Below are 18590 nucleotides of genomic sequence, written 5' to 3'. Positions count from 1 at the left end.
TCTAGGAAAGAGGGGACAGTTGCCAGGATTCTTAAAGCAACTCAGTGTTAAATAGTGAAAAGATGTCAGGTTGTGGGTTTGTGTGCCACGGGAGGTTTGAGAGACCAACATTGTCTGGATTTGATGACAGGTAATGACATTAACTAATTACAAAACTAATCACATTTGGAGCGGTGGAAGCTGAGATCATGATAAGCATAATCAAATCCCTGACTTCAGGGCTTCGGGAATCGGAGGATAAGTTTTCTCCCCTCGCAAAGCTTGACCAGATGCCTTTTGGAGTTCTTTGTCTGAATATTTTGGAAGATACCAAAGAGAGTCAGAACAGCATTCTGAATTGCAAAGCCCAGTGGCAGGACTGGCACTAAGTGAGGGCACTATAGGGACACCGTGTGGGTCCCTAGTGGCTGACGATGAGCCTTGTCTACCCCGGCATCGGGAGCTCCATCAAGGTAAGTGCCTGGGCCTTGACCCCCTACCTCTTCCCCTAAAAGCCGAAAGACCTGAGTCCCCCTCGCTGGTTGGGTCATCTTGGACAAATTCCAACCCACTGGAGTCTCAGTGTCTTCCTGCACAAAGTAGAGATTAAAATACCAGTTGCGTTTGCCTCCCCAAATGGGCATGCGAATCCAGCGAAGGAGTTTACTTTGCAGATTATCAGCTGCTTTAAATATAACACGTATTGCTGGCATTAAGCCAAATCACAGGCCTGAATCCCTATGATATGAATACCTCACTCATCAGAAAGGTGGAGAATCTTTAGAATAAAGAAGCTGACCTCCTTCTGGTGGTAGGAAGTCCTCCACTGCTCTCTTTTGCCCCTCATGCTCTCTCTGGCCCCGTGGGAGGAAAGGGAAGAGGCCGGTCTCCTTCAAAGCATTTCCAGCCCTTGAAGGAGACAACGGAGCAGCGGCCCTGGTCATTCTTCGCATCTGGTAACATTCCTTAGGCCCCAGTGTAAAACTTGAAAGGAAAGGAAATCCTAAATGCAAACACTATCTTTCAGTCTCTTGGAAAATTTTCTACCTCCACTTTCTCTCTTCTACCAATTCACTCATCTGCAATTAAAGCCGTCTTTTGACTTAAACCTCACTTTTCAGAAGGCAAGCCATCACTTAGGAAAGAGAAAAACATTAAGAGATCCGGATTTCAATTAACTTTGCCGTCGATTTTTGCGTAATTCTGGGGGAAGCGTTATTCTTTTGGTAAAGTGGGGGGCACAGAACTCAAAGATGAACGGAGGTTTTGATGATGCCAGTGGGCAAGGACTAAACTATACTCAGTCCTGATCCCCAGGCCCTGCTGAACAGCAAAAACATTTGGAAAACGGCCTAGAAGAGAGACCTGCCGAATTGCCCATAACAATGGGTCACTCCATTACTGCCACTTGGGTAAAAAGCCTTTGGTAAATAGTGTTTCCTTGTACTTTTTCATTTTAATGTAATTTTTATATTTGGTGTTTACACAACTGTGCGATTTTTCTAGCCAATCAATAAAAAATATAACCCAATCTTGCTTTTTTCAAAGCGGCAACTGTTTCAGAATTGTCCGATACATTCCGCTAGGAACAGGGGACCCCTGGGTTAGCGCCGCTCGCTTCGATCCAAGCACATGCGCACAGGCCACAGTCACGACAACAGAGGAACCACTGATACAGATATAATTTTTAATGTGTTGTGTCGCTGAATGTCCATCAGAGGGGAAAAGTCTGTGAGAATAGATTTAAAACAACAGGCATTTTCATCAGATAAGTACAAGGCATTCATCTCTGTCCTCTAGAAATATGATTTCAGCATAACGAATGAAGGGAAGGAGCTCATTGGAATACAGCCCTTCTGAGCAACAGAGTGAAACCAACTTTCATGGAGAACCCTCTCCCCCGGTGGGGGCGGGGAGGCGTGCTTCTGCGATGAGGAATCAGGGATCGTCATCCAAACTCGAGCAACCATTAGGATCGAGCAAAGGAAAGAAGATGTAACCATAAATGATCCAAGCAGGGATTTCATTTTAAAAGATTTATTCCGACCATACTTGACTTCCTGATGGGAAGTTCAACCCCGCGATAGAACCGGGCAATCTTCGGAAGCCCCTACGGGGGTGGAGCAGAAGGGTCCCTTCGGTGATCAAGCCACCACCTTTCCAGGAAGCACAAGGGAGCGAATTGAAGCCAATGACCTCCTCTCCAACAAAACGCAAAAAGCAATGCTACTCAGTAGACACCTAGGCAAAGCTATAAACGTGAACTTGTAGCTCGTCACTCTTGTCGGAAGGCAAGCATTAGACTTGCACCGGATGATGTAGCTTTTTCATAGTGATGCCAGTGCCCCCTGTCGCCTAGGGAATGATGGGGCTTCAGGTGAGGGAGCCTGAGCCCGATGAGTAGCCCACGGCATGCTCTGTGTGCTGCGTGTCAGTCCCATTCCCAGGGCTTTACCCCTCACCCAACCCTGTGAGGGGGTCCAGTCGTCCACTCCGTTTTACAGATGACACAGCGACACATGAAAGTGACTTGCCCCAGGTCACACGGTTACTAGGGGCTGGAAAAGTGCCCACAGCCAGACAGCCAACTCTGAGAGGACCAAATAACCCCAGTGCTGCGGCTGAACCGAACTGAACGGAAAGTTGGAAAAGTGGTAGCCTTGAAAGAAGGCAGGAAACGATTTAGCTTAATTATAATCATCTCCAAAATCAAAACCAATTTGCTGAATTCTCCCCCCTTTCACCTCAGCAGTCTTGAGCAACGTTTCTGTGAGGACAGAGAGACAAACATCCTCTCTCGGCCCACCCTCCCTGAACCTCCATCCTGAATCTACCCGCTGAACGGAAACAAGTCCTGACACCGAGGAGCACCTCAGGGATCGCAAGAGAGAACAAGGAGCCCGTCACAGAGGTCAGCTCGAGACCCCCAAAACACTCGGAACCCCAGCAGCCCCGTGCCACCGCTCAGGGGTATGGTGTCGCGCCCCCCCGCCCCACGCAGGAGTGGAGGCAGGCAGACCCCTGGGTTCATCCAGTGTGACTCATCCATTTCGACCTTGCGAAGAGGGTTTCTACGTGTTCTGCCCATTCTAACACAGAGCCGGTGCTAATCTCAGTCCTCAGCTCAGGTATTAAAAATATGTAAGTTCTGGGGGCGCCTGAGTGGCTCAGTCGGTTAAGCATCCGACTCTTGATTTCAACTCAGGTCATGATCTCACGGTCATGAAATTGAGCCCATGCTCAGCATGGAGCCTGCTTGGAATTCTCTCTCTACATCTCCCTCAGCCCCTCCCCTGTGTTCGCTCATGCTCCCTCTCTCTGTCTCTCAAAATAAATATTTTATATATATATATATAAGAATTGGGGCCTCCCTTGTGCCTAAGCCATGGCCAAGTTCTGGGGATTCTTTAGTTCTAAGACATGGTAAGGGAGAGGCCATCAGTGTTTGATGTCATGTGTCTATTCAGGCAACCTTTGATATGTCACTCAGTCCTCCCCCCCCGCCCTTGGTCCTCACAAGCCTTCTGCCCAAGCTTCTGGACACCCTTGTGCTCCACCCTTACAGCTCCTACCAGATGTCAAGAGACCAAGGATAGATCTCCTTCTCCCTGCCCTTTCCCCCACCATCAAGACTGTGAAATGTACCCACAGACTTCGTAATCTCCACTCTTTAGCTGGGCCCTAAAGGCTTTCTGTTCCCCCAAGAATGTAACAAAACAGTAAGGCTTGCATCTGGAAGGATATCACAGAAACCCAACAACAGAGGCTTGACCAAATAGAAATTTAATGTGAGACACAAAAAAGTCGGGCACGGGGGCACCTGGGTGGCTCATTCAGTTAAGCATCCAACTCTTGGTTTCGGCTCAGGTCATGATCTCACGGTTCATGGGTCCAAGCCCCGTGTTGGGCTCTGCGCTGACAGCACAGAACCTGCTTGGGATTCTCTCTCTTTCCCTCTCTCCCTGTCCCCCACTCTCAAAAATAAATAAAATAAAACTTTTTTAAAAAATTGGCCACAGGGCGAAACAAAGACGCAGTCAAAGAACCAGGCTCTTCCTAGCCTCCAGCCTGTTTAGTGCTGTTTAACAATGGCAGCTGTCCCCTGGGCATCCCATATCATGTGAGCAGGACAAAGCTGGCTGGGAAGGAAGTGGCTACGATGGACCATGGCCTACGTTTCCCACCAGCACTGGAGGCATCCGCCTACTCCAATCTGTTACTGGCTTCTCTGCAGGATTGGAATCAATGACCTAGACAGTTGAGACCTTCATCCAAACTTCTGCACTCTCAGCCTGCATGACCTAAACCAAGGGCCCCTGTTCTTCTGTCCCTATCTTGGCTTGGTGCAAAAGACCCAGAAGGCACTTAGCGAATGGGTGTTGGGCCAAAGAAAGTCCCGAATTTGTGAATGGTGGAGGTTGGGCCAGAATATGGCGGAGATGTTTCCTAACGTGTATGACACTAGAAGACCCAGTCACTGAGGGAGAACTTACAAAGACTAGCCATTTAATGCCAACCGTGTTCTACCCAGCTCCTCTGGGGAGGCCTGGAAGGGTCAGCTCAAGGCTCAGTGCACCTACAGAGATCCAAAGACCCCCCACCCTTCCCTCTCCTACAGCTTCAAAATCACTTTAGCCACCACACGGTGTAGCAGAAAGACTGACCCACCTGAATCTCAACCCTAGGTCTGCTATGCTCAAACCTTGGGAAAGTTCCTTTGAACTGAGCCTTAATTTCTCTATCTGTAACCTGAAGACTGCAATATCTACCTTGCAGGGTTACTGTGAACATGGCAGATAATGGATGTAGAACACCTGTCCACTGGCTTTCTTAGTCCATTGTAATCTTCCTGCAAGAAGGTGCTGGGGTCTTGGATTGGACCACGAGTAGAATGCTGCCTGTTCTGTCAGGGTAGATTTCCTCCCTCTCCAGAACTGGATTTGGTTGGTTGGCTCCTTGTTCTGAGGAGGGAGGCCGGTAACAGGGCAGGTTGGCTGAGAGAGCCCTTCAATCTCACCTGGCCAATTGGTGCTGACCTGTAGGGATCCCCAACTGACTGACCTCAACGCTGCACAAAACTGTGCCTGTTTATATGCCTTGACGTGGGGTGGCACTCTGATCTCCACGATTTGATCATACAGTAACACCACTTGCAAAGTGATTCATTCTTTGGAGCCCTTGGGGCACCTTTGGTACTAACCTACACTTCCAGGGTCATCCGTACACAAACAAGTGTCAGAAGCACTGTGATCAACACTATGCTCAATACAACCAAAAAAAAAAACCGTCGTGCTTGGCAAAAAAATGAAATAACAAGAATCTCTGGCTACATTAAACGATGTAAGAACCAAGGAGGGAAGAACCCCATATGCCCGAGAAGACCATACCTGAAGTTCTGGGGCATTCTGTGAGCTTCCCTACGGGGGCACAAACTGAAACCTGGCCCGAGGAGGGGTGGGCGTGGCCACCAGCCACAAAGAGAAAGCTCCTCCCTATGCCCGAGTTGAAGAAGTGGGGCGAGCTCTGCGTGGTAAGGGGGAAAAGGATAAAAAACTGTCTTCAAATATTTGCAGAGAGCTGTCACGTGCAAGAATGATCCTTATTTTAATGTGCATCAAGAAGTAAACCTAGAGCCACTCGTGGTGTAGTCCGCGAAGGCGGCTTTTGACCCAACTGACGGAAAGGACTTCCGTGACCGCATTTGAAGGTGACACATGCAGCCCTGAGTGACAGTGAGCTCCAGAAGCGAATGCTATTCAAGACCGGAGAATGAGTGCATGCTGACGAGATCCTATCACCCGTGCCTCGTGCGCCTGTGAGGAGGGCCAAGGAGAACATTGCTTCAAATCCCCTTGTGTGCCACCTTTCAGGTGGCGACTTGGCCACACTGCTCTGGACTGGCAGCTATTTGCTTCCCCCTGCCTCCACTCCACAGACTTCGTCATGTGCAACCCAATGGAGCCTCTTCTTCTGTCCCCTTGGCTGGCCTCTGCCCTCCCTTCCCGGAGCTTCCCTATCACCCATGAAGCATGAGACACTCCAGCGAAACTCCGCTCCCAGCCATGCTCAGCCCAGAGGGGAGAGGGGGTAGTAACGGGGTGTTAATGTCCCACGAGGAAAACCGTTCACCAATCGGTGGTTGGCACTAGCCAACAAATTCTTTTGCCATCTTCCTTCTATTAGTCCATCCTGAGACCTAATGGTTTATGCTCTGGGAGGACAGTGCCTGTATTGGGTTCCCGTGGCTGCTATAACAAATTGCCACAAATGTGATGGCTCAGAACAACAGACGTGGATTATTGCAGAAGTCTGCGGTCAGTACTGCCGAGGGGCCAGTAGGGGCTGTGCTGCTTCCAGAGGCCCCACCGGAGGGTCCCTTCCTCATGGATTCCAGCTTCCAGTGACCGCCCACATGCGATCGTTTGGGACTCCATCACTCTAACTCCTGCCTCCCTGATCACACTGCCCTCTCCGCTGTGTGTCAGATCTACCTCTGCCTGTGCCACCATCTTATAAAGACATTTACAATCGGATTTAGGACCTACCCAGATAACCCAAGGTGATTGCTCCACCTCAGGACCCTTAGTCACATCTGCAAAGCCTTTGGCACGGTCGGTAACATTCACAGGTTCTAGGAATTAGGATACAAGACATTTCTCTGGAGGCCAATATTTACCCTACCACCTTCCCAAGGACTGAGCAATCAGTTATGCCACACACCAAGTTGGGACCACATCAATTACACACCCTTGTATTTGCTCCTTTCATCTCAGCCTCACCGCCACTCTCCCAAACCCGTCCCATTCTGGGACTGACCTCTCCACTAAAGAGACAGCACGTGAAATTCTTCCTCAAGTTCTCCTTCCTGGGGAACTCAAAGTAATACATGTAAACCATCAGGAACATGGCACACATTAGTGGTAGTGACGGCGGCTACAGTAATATGAGAACGGTTCCTATGGTTTTCAAGGAAATGTGACTTTTTTCCAGAGCATTGTTTAATCACTTAAAAATAGGCTATACAGAGGAAACGGAGGTCATCTATTCTGGTGGGATTTTACACTGTGTTGAAAGATTTATTTCCCCTCTACAAAACATTTCCACCCTAATGACAATTATTCAGGAGAACACCTGCTAAAAGATTAGAATTAGAAAAGGAAGGGCTTTCCCACCACAAATGGAAGAAAATTCACTCAATTACAGGGAAGTTAAATAAATTAGTTAATGCTTACAAATTTCTCACAGTTATCTGAAAAGTGTTACCTGTATCACTACTAAGACCTGCTATGAATATGTTTTTTGTGTGCTGAACGAAATTACGTTTCTTAAAAGAGCAGCAGCCTGGGTCCTGGGACCATCTGAGAAGTAATATGGTTTCGTTAATGAATTACAGAAGCAAATACCACCCCCCGCCAAATTCAGTTGTCAGGGCTGTGACTGACTTATAGGATGGGAGGGGGAGGAGAATAAGGCAAAATTTTCTACTGTACCTGTCAGAGGTCTTTGCAGGTGACAATTCTCCAATGGAAGATTCTGGAAGGTTTGTTTTTTTTTTATGAAGCAACTTCACTGGCACCTTTGCTTCAGAGAACCATAGACTTAGGCTCGCAGATCAACCTTGAAAAAAAACAAAAAACAAGTAGCCCACAACACTGGATATTAAGAAAATATTGGCAAATTTCCCTGTTAAAATAGCAAGTATCAAAAACAGAAACTTTCAAGAATTTCACTTCTCTGACCATGACAAGGCAAACTTAGTATTTTGGTGGAAGCTGCTTCCTCTGGGCACGTTTGATAATCATCATTTCAAAAATTACAGGACACATCATTGAATGAATACAATCTGAATGAAGGCTGTATTTAAACAGTGTGGTAAAATAAGTCCACATCTGGCATGTTTAATTTATGTCACTTAATTGGACAATTCGTATTTGAAAATTCCTCTGATCTGGAGGCCCTTGGACTTTATATACAAAATCTTAACTTGCAAATCTTCCAAACCTAGATGGTCTGCATCCTTTAGTTGCTGGTACAATCTGCTATCAACATTTCAGCATCTCTCTCTTTGCTTTCATGGTATATACACACACATAAATAGTACACACACACGCACACACGCACACACACCATAAAAGAACATGTCAGGCTGTTGAATGACAGGATTGCTCTTCCTTTTCCAACCCATCTACTCTTTTGTTCTCCATATCACAACTAAGGGCCAGCCCGTTGGGCAGGACAGAGGAAATCGAGAGAAGAATCTGTATCCTTCTGGAGGATTCTCATCACAACGATTTAGGAACAAAATCATTCTAAGAGTCTTCCAACTTTTCTTTACATAGTCCTCACTCTCCCTGAAAAATTCAGCTCCTTTTCCATTCATAGCAGGCTTTTAAATAATATTCAGTAGTGAGTGAATGAATGAATGAATGAATGAATGAACAAAAGAACTGAGCCTTTCTGAAGCCATGGAAAGAAACATGCTGTAAAGAAGCATATGGTAGGGGCGTCTGGGAGGCTCAGTTAAGCGTCCAACTTCGGCTCAGGTCATGATCTCACAGTTCGTGGGTTCAAGCTCTGAGTTGGGCTCCGCACTGATTTGAGGAACCTGCCTGGGGTTCTCTCTCTCTCCCTCTCTCTCCGCCCCTCCCCGACTTGCACTTTCTCCATCTCTCAAATAAAGTAAACTTTTTTAAAATAGCATATGGTATGCTGTAAAGAACGGTGACTTAAATCAGGAAACCTAGCTTCCAGCTCCTCTAATGGCTTAGCACTTGACCTGGGGTAGGCTATCTGTCTTGTGTCTTCACAAGCCAAACAGAAATAACACTTACCCTGATGTTTTCATATGTCATAAATACAGCATCTTACAGTTTAGAGACTCACATTCTCTCACTTGACCCACTCAATGACCCATTAGTGGCAAAGGGTGCCCAACTTTTGGCCTGGAGGCAGACCTCCATAATGTTGACCTCCATAAGGTCTTGAAGTAGTTAATAAAAGTGAACTCCAAGCCAGAAGTTTCAGCACCTTCTCCTCCATGTAGCAGACAAAGGAAGAGCCCAGCCGTGATCAGTGACTTGCCACTGAGACAATAATGACAGAGTCTTTTCTCAACCATGACTTCCGGCCCCAAATCTGTGTCACTTCCTGCTGTCCATACGCCCAGTACTGAACACCCATTACATCAGCACATTCCCAAAGGCCCTCAGCATTTCATCAGATGAGAGCTGCTATCCGAATGCCTATGAATACATTTGTCAGCATGGAGAAGCTATTTAGAAGATACTCAGCGAATTGGATAGACTACATCAAGAGCCAGCACCCTTTCTCTGTAAAGAACCACAGTCAATCCTTTCGGTTCTGTAGGCCATGTGGTCACTGTCGCTACTACTCCGTGTTCTAGTGCAAAAGCAGCAGCAGGCAATCCGTCAACAAATGGGCGTGCCTGTGTTTCAATAAATCTTTATTTACAAAAAACAGGCAACACGTCAGCTTTAGCCCGCAGGCCTCCTTCCTTCGTTTGCCAAACTGTTGGACGACATCAACTTCCAGAGCCATCTCGATGTCAAAAACATTATTTTAAAACCTCCTTTTAGAAACAGGGTCCTGACAACCCTTGATGAACACATACATCCAGGCCACCTTTGTCCCTCTTCTTCCAGTGTCCTCTGAACAAACACCAACTGGCATGGAGCATTTATCCTTCAATTGCAGCTACTCTGTAAGACAAAGCAGGGGCAGAGATTAAAACCAGACCCCCAGTCTTTGTGCCATACCCGGCATATCAAGTGCCCCTCTTCAAATTGTACCGAGTTCACTGTCTACCTAATAGAGAAAATAGAAGCATTCTTTCACTTAATAGTCTTTTAGTAAGGGTCTGGGGGGTGGGGGACAAGGTTTACTAAAGGGCCTTATAAGATGCCGGCTGAAAGGAATAATACTCCTTGGCACCACAGAATCTTTTTCATGTGAAGCTACATGATCACTTTTCATTTTGTTTCTCAAGCACCCCATGGCACCCATCCATGTATTAGGCTAATAACTGCATGAATCTAGTTAAAAGGAACCAAGCAATTATTTTAATTAGAAGAGAACAAAAATAACACTCCTGGATTCTGTTTTAAGGGGCAAGAAGGAAGTAGTCAGGGTTCAAAAAGATCCCACAAAATATTTTTGTGAAAGGAAAAATAATTAAGGCCAAATTTAGAATGTACTTGCAATAAATGGGCCAAATAAAATGAATGGCCCCACTGTGCAACTAAAACCCATTCATATATAAGAGCCCCAGAAAGTCCATTTTTACGTGATACCATTTTGAGGGTATAGCCAATTTTACAAAGTGAAAGTGAATGTCTAGTAGAGACTTTAATGATCCTTGTGAATCTCTTACACAATTTCTTATAGAGTTTCTGTGTAAACTCTTTTATTAATAAGAGAAAAGGGGAAGGACATTGGTCAATTTGCCTTTCAAGTAGGATTATTTTTTTTTTTTCATTTAAATTCTTGGAGGAAAGTGTTCAAATTTGTTTCTCTGGAAAAATCTATCTTTATAGAAAATCCTTGTTACTAATCCATTCTAGAAAAAGCGAATTCCATCATAAGAGTCTCAATCAGATGAACCGCAATCAGTCGTTCAGGAAGAGATTGATATCTGCAGATTTTCCATAACCTTTGCCTTCCTGCCTCCCTTCTACTCATGGCATTTGGACCATTTCATTCCATCTGGGGCTTCCAAAAAAAAAAGAAGAAATGAAACTCAAACCAGTCAACTAGTAAGTGCTGTTCCTCCTGTTTAAGTCTGTATGTGTTTATTGAACACCTGCTATCATCCAACACATAGAGAGTTATAGATGTAGGAATAACTAAAATCTGGACCCAGGCTTCAGGAAGTTCAGAGTCTAATCAGAGACAGAGGCATGGATGAAAAGGAGACCATGCAGCTCCAGCTGGGTGGGATGGGTCTCTGGCTTGGGTTGATTGTTAAAGAATGGACTGCCCGGGCAAAAGACACGGACAGTCCATCCCCTGGGGCAAGATCAGCATACACAAAAGCTGGGACACAAAGAACCCTGGGGAAACACTGGGAACTGCAGCAGACAGAGCTGCCGGAGTGTGAGGCAAAGACTGAAGAGGAGAAGAGAGCTGCTGGAGAGGCAAGCAAGAGCCAGGTCATAGGAGAAGTCGTGTGCCATGTTCATGAGCCTGGACTTCCCCTCATAGAGCAATGGAAAGCCACGGAGCAGTTTTCAACATGGACTTAGAGGCCAGCTGCCCATTTTAGAGTGAGCACTTGGACGGCTGGAAAGGGGATGAAATGGACACTAGGTGCCCCACAAGTGCCATAGTCCAAGCAAGAGGTGATAAGGCCTTGAACTTGGACAATAGCAAGTAGGAATGGAGAGATGGGGTCAGGTATGAGATATACAGTTTTGAAGGAGATTAAAATTAAAAAAAAAAAAAACTCTCCATGGAACAGTACCTGAAGGGGCCAAAAGCAGATGAAATTGGCTTTGAAGGTTCTCGGTGGGAGCAGGTGTTTTATCTGAATGTTGGTCATATGTCCAAAAAGCTTCTCATCTCATAGGCCCTCCTTTAAACCCAGGATGAGCTGTGATCGTGGGTTCTAAGATTGAGATGGAATAACAGATTTCGGCCCTGGGCACACGAGCAGGCTGTCAGTGCCCACGGAAAACTCCCAGAAGATAGTGGAACCTCCATTTTCTTCCCCAGGCAAACTCACACAAAACCAGTCTCCTGCCGCAAGTCTAAGTTAACATCTACAGAAGCCTGGAATGAAAGAACATTGTGGTGAATACTTACTGTGCTGGTTATTTTTATGCATCAACTTGACATGGCTAAGAGATGCCCAGATACCTGGTAAAACATTACTTCTGGATGTGTCTGTGAGGATGTTTCTGGAAGAGACCAGCGTTTCAACCAGTAGATGAGTAAAGAAGGTCACCCTCACCAGTAGGCATCATCCAATCCATTGAGGGCCTGAATAAAACAGAAAGGCAGAGGAAGGGTGAATTTTCTCCTTGCCTCAGCTGGGACATCCACCTTCTCCTGCCCTTGGGCATCAGAGCTTCTGGTTCTTAAGCCTTCAGAATCCAACTAGAACTTACACAATTGCCCTCCACACACATCCCTGTGATTCTCAGGCCTTCAGACTTGGGCTGAGTTACATGATCAGCTTTCCTGGTTCTCCAGCTTGCAGACAGTAGATTGTGGGACTTCTTGGCCTCTGTAACTGTGCTGTCAATTCCTATAATAAACACACACACACACACACACACACACACACACACACACACACTCACTGGCTCTGTTTCTCTGGAGAACCTAATGATATACTTAAGACAAACTACATATATTGTAAATAACTATATTAGATTAGACTTATTTATGTTTTAATTTTTTTAAAGAATATACAGAGGACGCCTCTCCAACTCGTTTTATGAGCCCGCTAAACCTCGATAATGCACCTGACAAGGGTATTACGGTAAAGGAAAATTACAGGTAAATTTCAGGCATACTCATTGTTGGAAAAATTATCAAAACATGCTGCAATACTTCAAATAAATAATATGTCATAAGTACATTGGGTTTAGTCCAGAAATGCAAAATGGGATTAACATTCAAAAATTTATTAAATAATTCACATTCTAAAAGAATAAAGGGGGGAGGAGGAAGTCATATGATCATTCTATAAATAAGTGAGTACTTAATTTATGACAAACAGATTGCTTCAGAGTACCGGGCAACGAAGTCTTTTTCATTAATGGTACAGAGTAAGTAGATATCATGGAGGAAAAAACAAATTTGATCCCAACCTCACACCATAGGCAAAAATCAATGCCATGTGGATTATAAATCTAAACGTGGAAGGTAAAACAATAAAGCTTCCAGAAGACAGTATAAAAGGATATTTTCATGGCCTTCAGATAAACAAAGCTCTCTTAAATAAGACATAGACAGCACTAACTATAAAGGAAAATATTGCAAAAATTAAACTACATTAAAATTAAAATCTTCTATCCATCCAAAGATACCATAAAAAGAGTGAAAAATCAAACTCAGGGTGGTATAAGATATTTGCAATATATATGAATAAAAAAGGATCACATCCAGAATATATAAGTATCTCCTACAAAACAGTAAGAAAAGATGAAAAACACAGGACACGTGGGTGGCTCAGTCGGTTAAGTGTCTGACTTTGGCTCAGGTTATTATCTTTTGGTTCATGAGTTCTAGCCCAGCGTCTCTGGCTCTGTGCTGACAGCTCGGAGTCTGGAGCCTGCTTCAGATTCTGTGTTTCCCTCTCTCCCTGCACCCCCCCACAACTCACACTCTGTGTCTCTCTCTCAAAAATAAACACTGAAAAAAAAAAGAAAAGATGAACATTGCAATGGAAAAATTACCAAGACCCTTGAAAAGCCCATTCACAAAATATCCAAATGGCCAGTGTACATGAAAAGATACTCAACTTATTAATAATCTGGGAAATCAAATTAAAACCATAATGAGATTCAAGTACATACCACCAGAATGACCAAAATCAAAAAGAGGAAGAATACCAAATGTTAATAAGGATTAGAGCAGCGGATCTCTCGCCCACCGCTGGTGGGAGTGGAAACTGATACAACCTCTTTGGAAAACGGACATCATTAAAGCTGAGCACAGTCATGCCCTACTACTTATTAACTTCCCCCTTAGTCTCTCTACCCAAAGAAAACGCACGCACACCCATCAAAGACGTGCATGAAGAAGCTTACAGTAGCACTCTCTGAGAGAGCCAAAAACGGAAAACAACCAAAATGATCATCAAGGCTGAAATGGGTATTGATACAATCGAAGGGAATGAAACAAGGAAAATAGGATTGCACCCAGCAACACAGATACAGCCCATAAATACACCTGAAGTTGAAAAACAAAACACAAATCTGTGGTGTTAGACATCAGAAGAGTGGTTATCTTTAAGGAGGAAAGGGGAGTCCCATCCTAGGGGCCATCGGACACGGTGGCTATATATTCTCTTTCTTGTCCTGCAAGGTGATTACGGGATGTGTTCTCTCCAGGATAGCATATTAGGTCCCATGTTCCTGCTCTGTGTAATCTTCCGTACATGGAACCCCAAGAAAACTTCCCCAAAACATTTCAAATATTGATTTCCATTCCTTCGGTGAAGTAAATGGAAGCACTAAATATTATCGAACATCTTTATTAAAATCAATCAGTGGCTTGTTCTTACCTATGGTCAGTGTATTCTCCAGATGTCAGTTACAGAGCAGAAAATAAGAATCACACCTAGCCGGACTAGGAAGGAGAGAATGCCTTCTCCTTGAGGGAAAATGAATAAAACTGGGTCCCTTCGCAGTTTAGCTAAGAGGTAAGTGATGTGTAAGAAGAAAAAGAAAAAAAAAGTTAAAGGTCCAACATAGAAAAAAAAGACTTAATGAAGGTGCTCCTGGAGGCTCATACAATTCTAGCCTTATATAAAGCGGGATTAAAAGGTAACAAATTTAGGCTGGCTACAAGGAAATGTGTTCTTATGAAATGTGTAATTAACCTGCAGCCAATGGTTTTAAGAAAATCCCACTCTTCCTTCAAAAAAAAAGAAAAAAAAAACGCAAAGATTAGCTATTTATAGCAGCCAAACCAGCATCCGCAGTTACACTGCCTAATATTGTATTACAAAGACTCCCCTGCTTCCAGGCAAAAACCGATAGCCAGCTGAGGTCAGGAAGAAAATTTCCCCTTTGGTGTAGTATTTCACAGCTCTGTTATCGAATATTGGACAATTCGCGGGCCTGCGAAGGTATTCGCACCCCCGTTTGGGGCGCCTGGCCCTGGGATCCACGATACTGCATGGAAACAGCCTATTGTTTTAATTCTGGATGGCAACACCTGTAGAGCTGTATTTAGGCAACACCTTGCGTTTCCAAAAGGTAAACACAATGAACATAATCAAAATTGGCCCAACACTACTGTTTTCACATCAACAATCTATAAATATATGGAAGAACTCAATATACGTGTGAAATAAACAGAACAGGCATACCTACACCGAGGTAATTCAGAAGACAGCTCTATAATTTAGCAGCTTGGATTTCAATTGTTGCATTTTTAGGTACGAAAAACACAGATATTATTCATCAAAGTGATTGTCCTGCGCACTTGTATACCTTATATAATTTATTTTTTCAGGGCTTTTTACTTCAAAGAAATCACTAGCTAATGACATTTCAGACTTAAGAAATTTTTCTGATAGCATGTTGGAATTCCCTCAGGGACAGGATTGTGAATAAGTGGATTTTTTTAAAGATCATTAACAGATATTACAAACCAATTCAAACGGAGCATTTTCTTTGCAAATTACCTTTAACTTTTAAAGCCATTGGAAAAAAAAAAGACAGTGAGTGATTTAATTTACTTAACCTGTCTGCGAATTGCAGCTTGGTGCTGTACCGGCGACTGCATTTGCAACCAAAAAATATCTCTAACTATCTCTAATAGAGATATTTTTCTAAATTATCGCACTCGATGAGTGATATCTCAAAAGACGGTAATGTTTATTTTTTTTTTTTCATTTAGCAAGTTTCCCTGGAATTGGGAATTTTATTTTATTGATATGTCTAAAGTAAAAACAGAGCCCTGCACTGTCTATATCTGTTGCTTAATTAAAACTCTCTGGTAATTAGCAGGTTTATCGTTTCCTGAGTGAGTGGATGGTGGTGCTTTGGTGGTAGATTGTGGGTTTTGGCGGGGAGGGGGTGGCCTTTTTATTTAATGATCAAACCATAGTTTCTGGGCTAAAGAGCTAATATTTGGGGTGAGAAGCACCTTTATTCTCCACGTATATCAGGTCTGATGCTTACTTGCATCAACACCCCGTTGTGTATGTTTTCCATTCAAAGAGCTCCCGGGGACTTCAAAGGGAGTTGCCTGCAAGGACGGTCTACGTGGGAGTCCTGAAAGGCTCCAGAACAGGCCAAGAGCAGGGAGAAACCTTGCCAAGACTAGCTCACGCTGGAGCCCCCAAACCATGTCACAAAATTAAAGGATCTCCCCTGCCTACGCCATCCCACAGCGCACGTGGGAAATGTCCCCAGGCTTGCCAAGCACTGTGCTGGCTTCTCGGGCTACTACTTATAAATATTTGATGAGCAGAGCTCCATTTATAAGAAAGTATGTTAATAAGAATATTCTTTGAAATTGGAGTCCAATGCAGGCTTTAAAAAGGCTCATTGTTGGAGGTACTACAGATTTCCTTCTTTTCCCTTTTAAAGTGCAAAGTCAGCTTACCACAAACCAAACAAACAAACAAGAAAAAAAAAACCCTCACATCCTTTCGGATGTCCCATCAACGACAACAAAAAATGGGTAAGACTCTAAAGGATGTTCTATTTGGGGAAGGCTTGGTCAAATGTGGGGGGATGAAGGAACATGGAAACCAGTATCTCTTGAGTGTCTTTTGTGTGCCAGATGTTTAAATTCTCCCCTTTGAGTCCACACTGCTATATTAGGAGGTAAATGGTATTATGTCCATTTTAAAGATGGAAAATGGGCCTCACAGAGAACCTACAGGCTGTCTGTTCCAAAGCCCCACATCGGTAAGTGCAGAGCTGGTCTGGAAACCAGATCTACCTGACCTCAAAGCCCGTGTTTGTTCTCTCCCTCCTGCTAGCTCCCAGGTGCCTGCTGGTTTCACAGGGATATGGCCCCGTCTTTTCTCACTTCGCTGGGATGGTTTCCTCATCTGGAGGAAATAAATCTAAATGGGAGTGATTTTTCATGTAACAGAAGTCAAAACCATAGCTTAAAAATAAAATAAAATAGAAAAAAAATAGAATAGAAAATAGAATAGAATAGAATAGAAAAAATAAAATAAAATAAAATAAAATAAAATAAAATAAAATAAAATAAAATAAAAGACATTTTCTGACCCTGGAGCATCAATCCGTTTATTTATTTTGCAGTCACTCAGCAAATCATTACACATGCCGAGTTGAAACTTAATGCTGCATTATTATGTCAGATTTCTAAGCACGCTTGACCTTGCCTTTGTACTGAGGATAAAATCAAACATCCAGATATGGCCCACATATAGGACCAGGTGTGACCCGATACCTGCTGGCCTCTCAAACCTCATCCTGACCAGCTCCCCACACTTGCTGCTCTCCAGACACACAGCCAACAGGCTGAGCTGGAGTCCCACCTCCTGGATCCCCCTTCTGTGAGCTACTACTCACCTGCGGGCCCCTTCTTTTCATTCCCGACTCGGTTTAAAGCATCCTCTCCTCAGGAAGACGTCCCATTACCTCCGGATCCAAAACAGGCCAGTCCTGATCTTCCCACCCTTTTTGGTTTCCTTCGGAGCAATCTTTCTCTCTGTTCGGTCCATGGTGTACCATCCGTCCATCTCCCCAACTCCAGTGTAGCTCCAGAAAGTCCGAGATCAGCTCAATCTTGTTCCCCTACTCTGTCCCCAGATCACAGGACAGTGGAACATGAAAGACATAGGAAACAGGATTACCTTAAAGCAGCTTTCCCTGATGTAAAAACAAAAAGTCCCAGTCAGATATTTCATTTCATGGCGGCAGTGGCAGCCCTTGAACTCAAGTTCTCATTTTTCCTCCTGCCCCAAGCTCAAGTTCTTTCTCCTGCAACGAATCTGTGCCTCCTCCCTGCCAGGTGGCGATGCTCACCTGATCTGGAAAGGCGGCCTATGTTTACTCCCAGCCTGGAAAGGTCTTACCTGTTGGCTAGAGTCCTGCCTGCCAAGAAGGCACGGCTACCCCTGTCATCTAAGTGTGACGTGCCAATGAGCCCAGCACTCTGCGGGGCCCGGGTGTGACGGTCAGGGACTTCCAGGGGTTCCTCTGTCCGAGTTAGCAGGGACTCCGGTGACAGCCCGCTCCACTGCCTAACAAATCCCCACCCATGCTGCAGTGACAGGGCCAGGCCACACACACAGCAGACGTCTTTTTAGTCTCAACAATTTTTTTTCTTTACTCGATCATTTACAGATTAGAGAATTAATACGTATTTGTTGGAACAAGTGAAGCAACACCTAAAAACGTGAATGAAAGCAAAGATAATTCATCCTCCCTGTCTCCCCTCATTACCACTCTCTGGAGATGACCATGGGCATGCATGTATATGCCTATAACTATGTATTTTATATATGCGGTAAAATATACATATATCATATGTATAGTAATATGCATACTATATGTATAGTATATGTATTGCATATTACTCTATACACATACACACTATATATAGTTATACATACCAGGTATATAACATATTAACATATTTATAATTATATATATGATATATTTATTTTAATTAATTTATTGTTTAGTGTTTTATTTATTCTTGAGAGAGAGAGAGAGACAGAGCATGAGCGAGGGAGGGGCAGAGAGAGAGCGGGACACAGAATCCGAAGCAGGCTCCAGGCTCTGAGCTGTCAGCACAGAGTCCGACGCGGGGCTGGAACTCACAAACGGTGAGATCATGACCTGAGCAGACGTCGGTCGCCCAACCGACTGAGCCACCCAGGCGCCCCATAGGACATATATTTATATATATTATTTTACATAACT

The 18590-nt window shown here is 44.3% G+C and overlaps 1 long non-coding RNA gene across 7 annotated transcripts in view; it reads right to left on the bottom strand.

Annotated features, from left to right (window-relative positions):
- Positions 1 to 18590, bottom strand: part of LOC109254548 (uncharacterized) — a 106825-nt gene that overhangs the window by 49317 nt on the left and 38918 nt on the right. For 5 of the 7 annotated variants that reach the window (XR_008417807.1, XR_008417809.1, XR_008417811.1 and 2 more), the window contains exons 2-6: positions 17232 to 17531; positions 11854 to 11976; positions 11459 to 11766; positions 9611 to 9698; positions 7470 to 7596 (exon numbers count right to left, since the gene is read on the bottom strand). This is a non-coding gene — a long non-coding RNA (uncharacterized LOC109254548). Of the gene's footprint in view, positions 1 to 7469; positions 7597 to 9006; positions 9699 to 11458; positions 11767 to 11853; positions 11977 to 17231; positions 17532 to 18590 lie in introns of all 7 variants that reach the window. The other 2 variants (XR_008417808.1, XR_008417810.1) reach the window with 2 other exon arrangements.

The sequence above is a fragment of the Panthera pardus genome, unplaced genomic scaffold (assembly GCF_024362965.1).
Source record: "Panthera pardus isolate Hobbes unplaced genomic scaffold, ASM2436296v1 HiC_scaffold_25, whole genome shotgun sequence".
Classification (NCBI taxonomy): Eukaryota; Metazoa; Chordata; class Mammalia; order Carnivora; family Felidae; genus Panthera; species Panthera pardus.
Note: the sequence above shows the minus strand (reverse complement) of the source record. Positions and strands in the feature narration are given on the sequence as shown.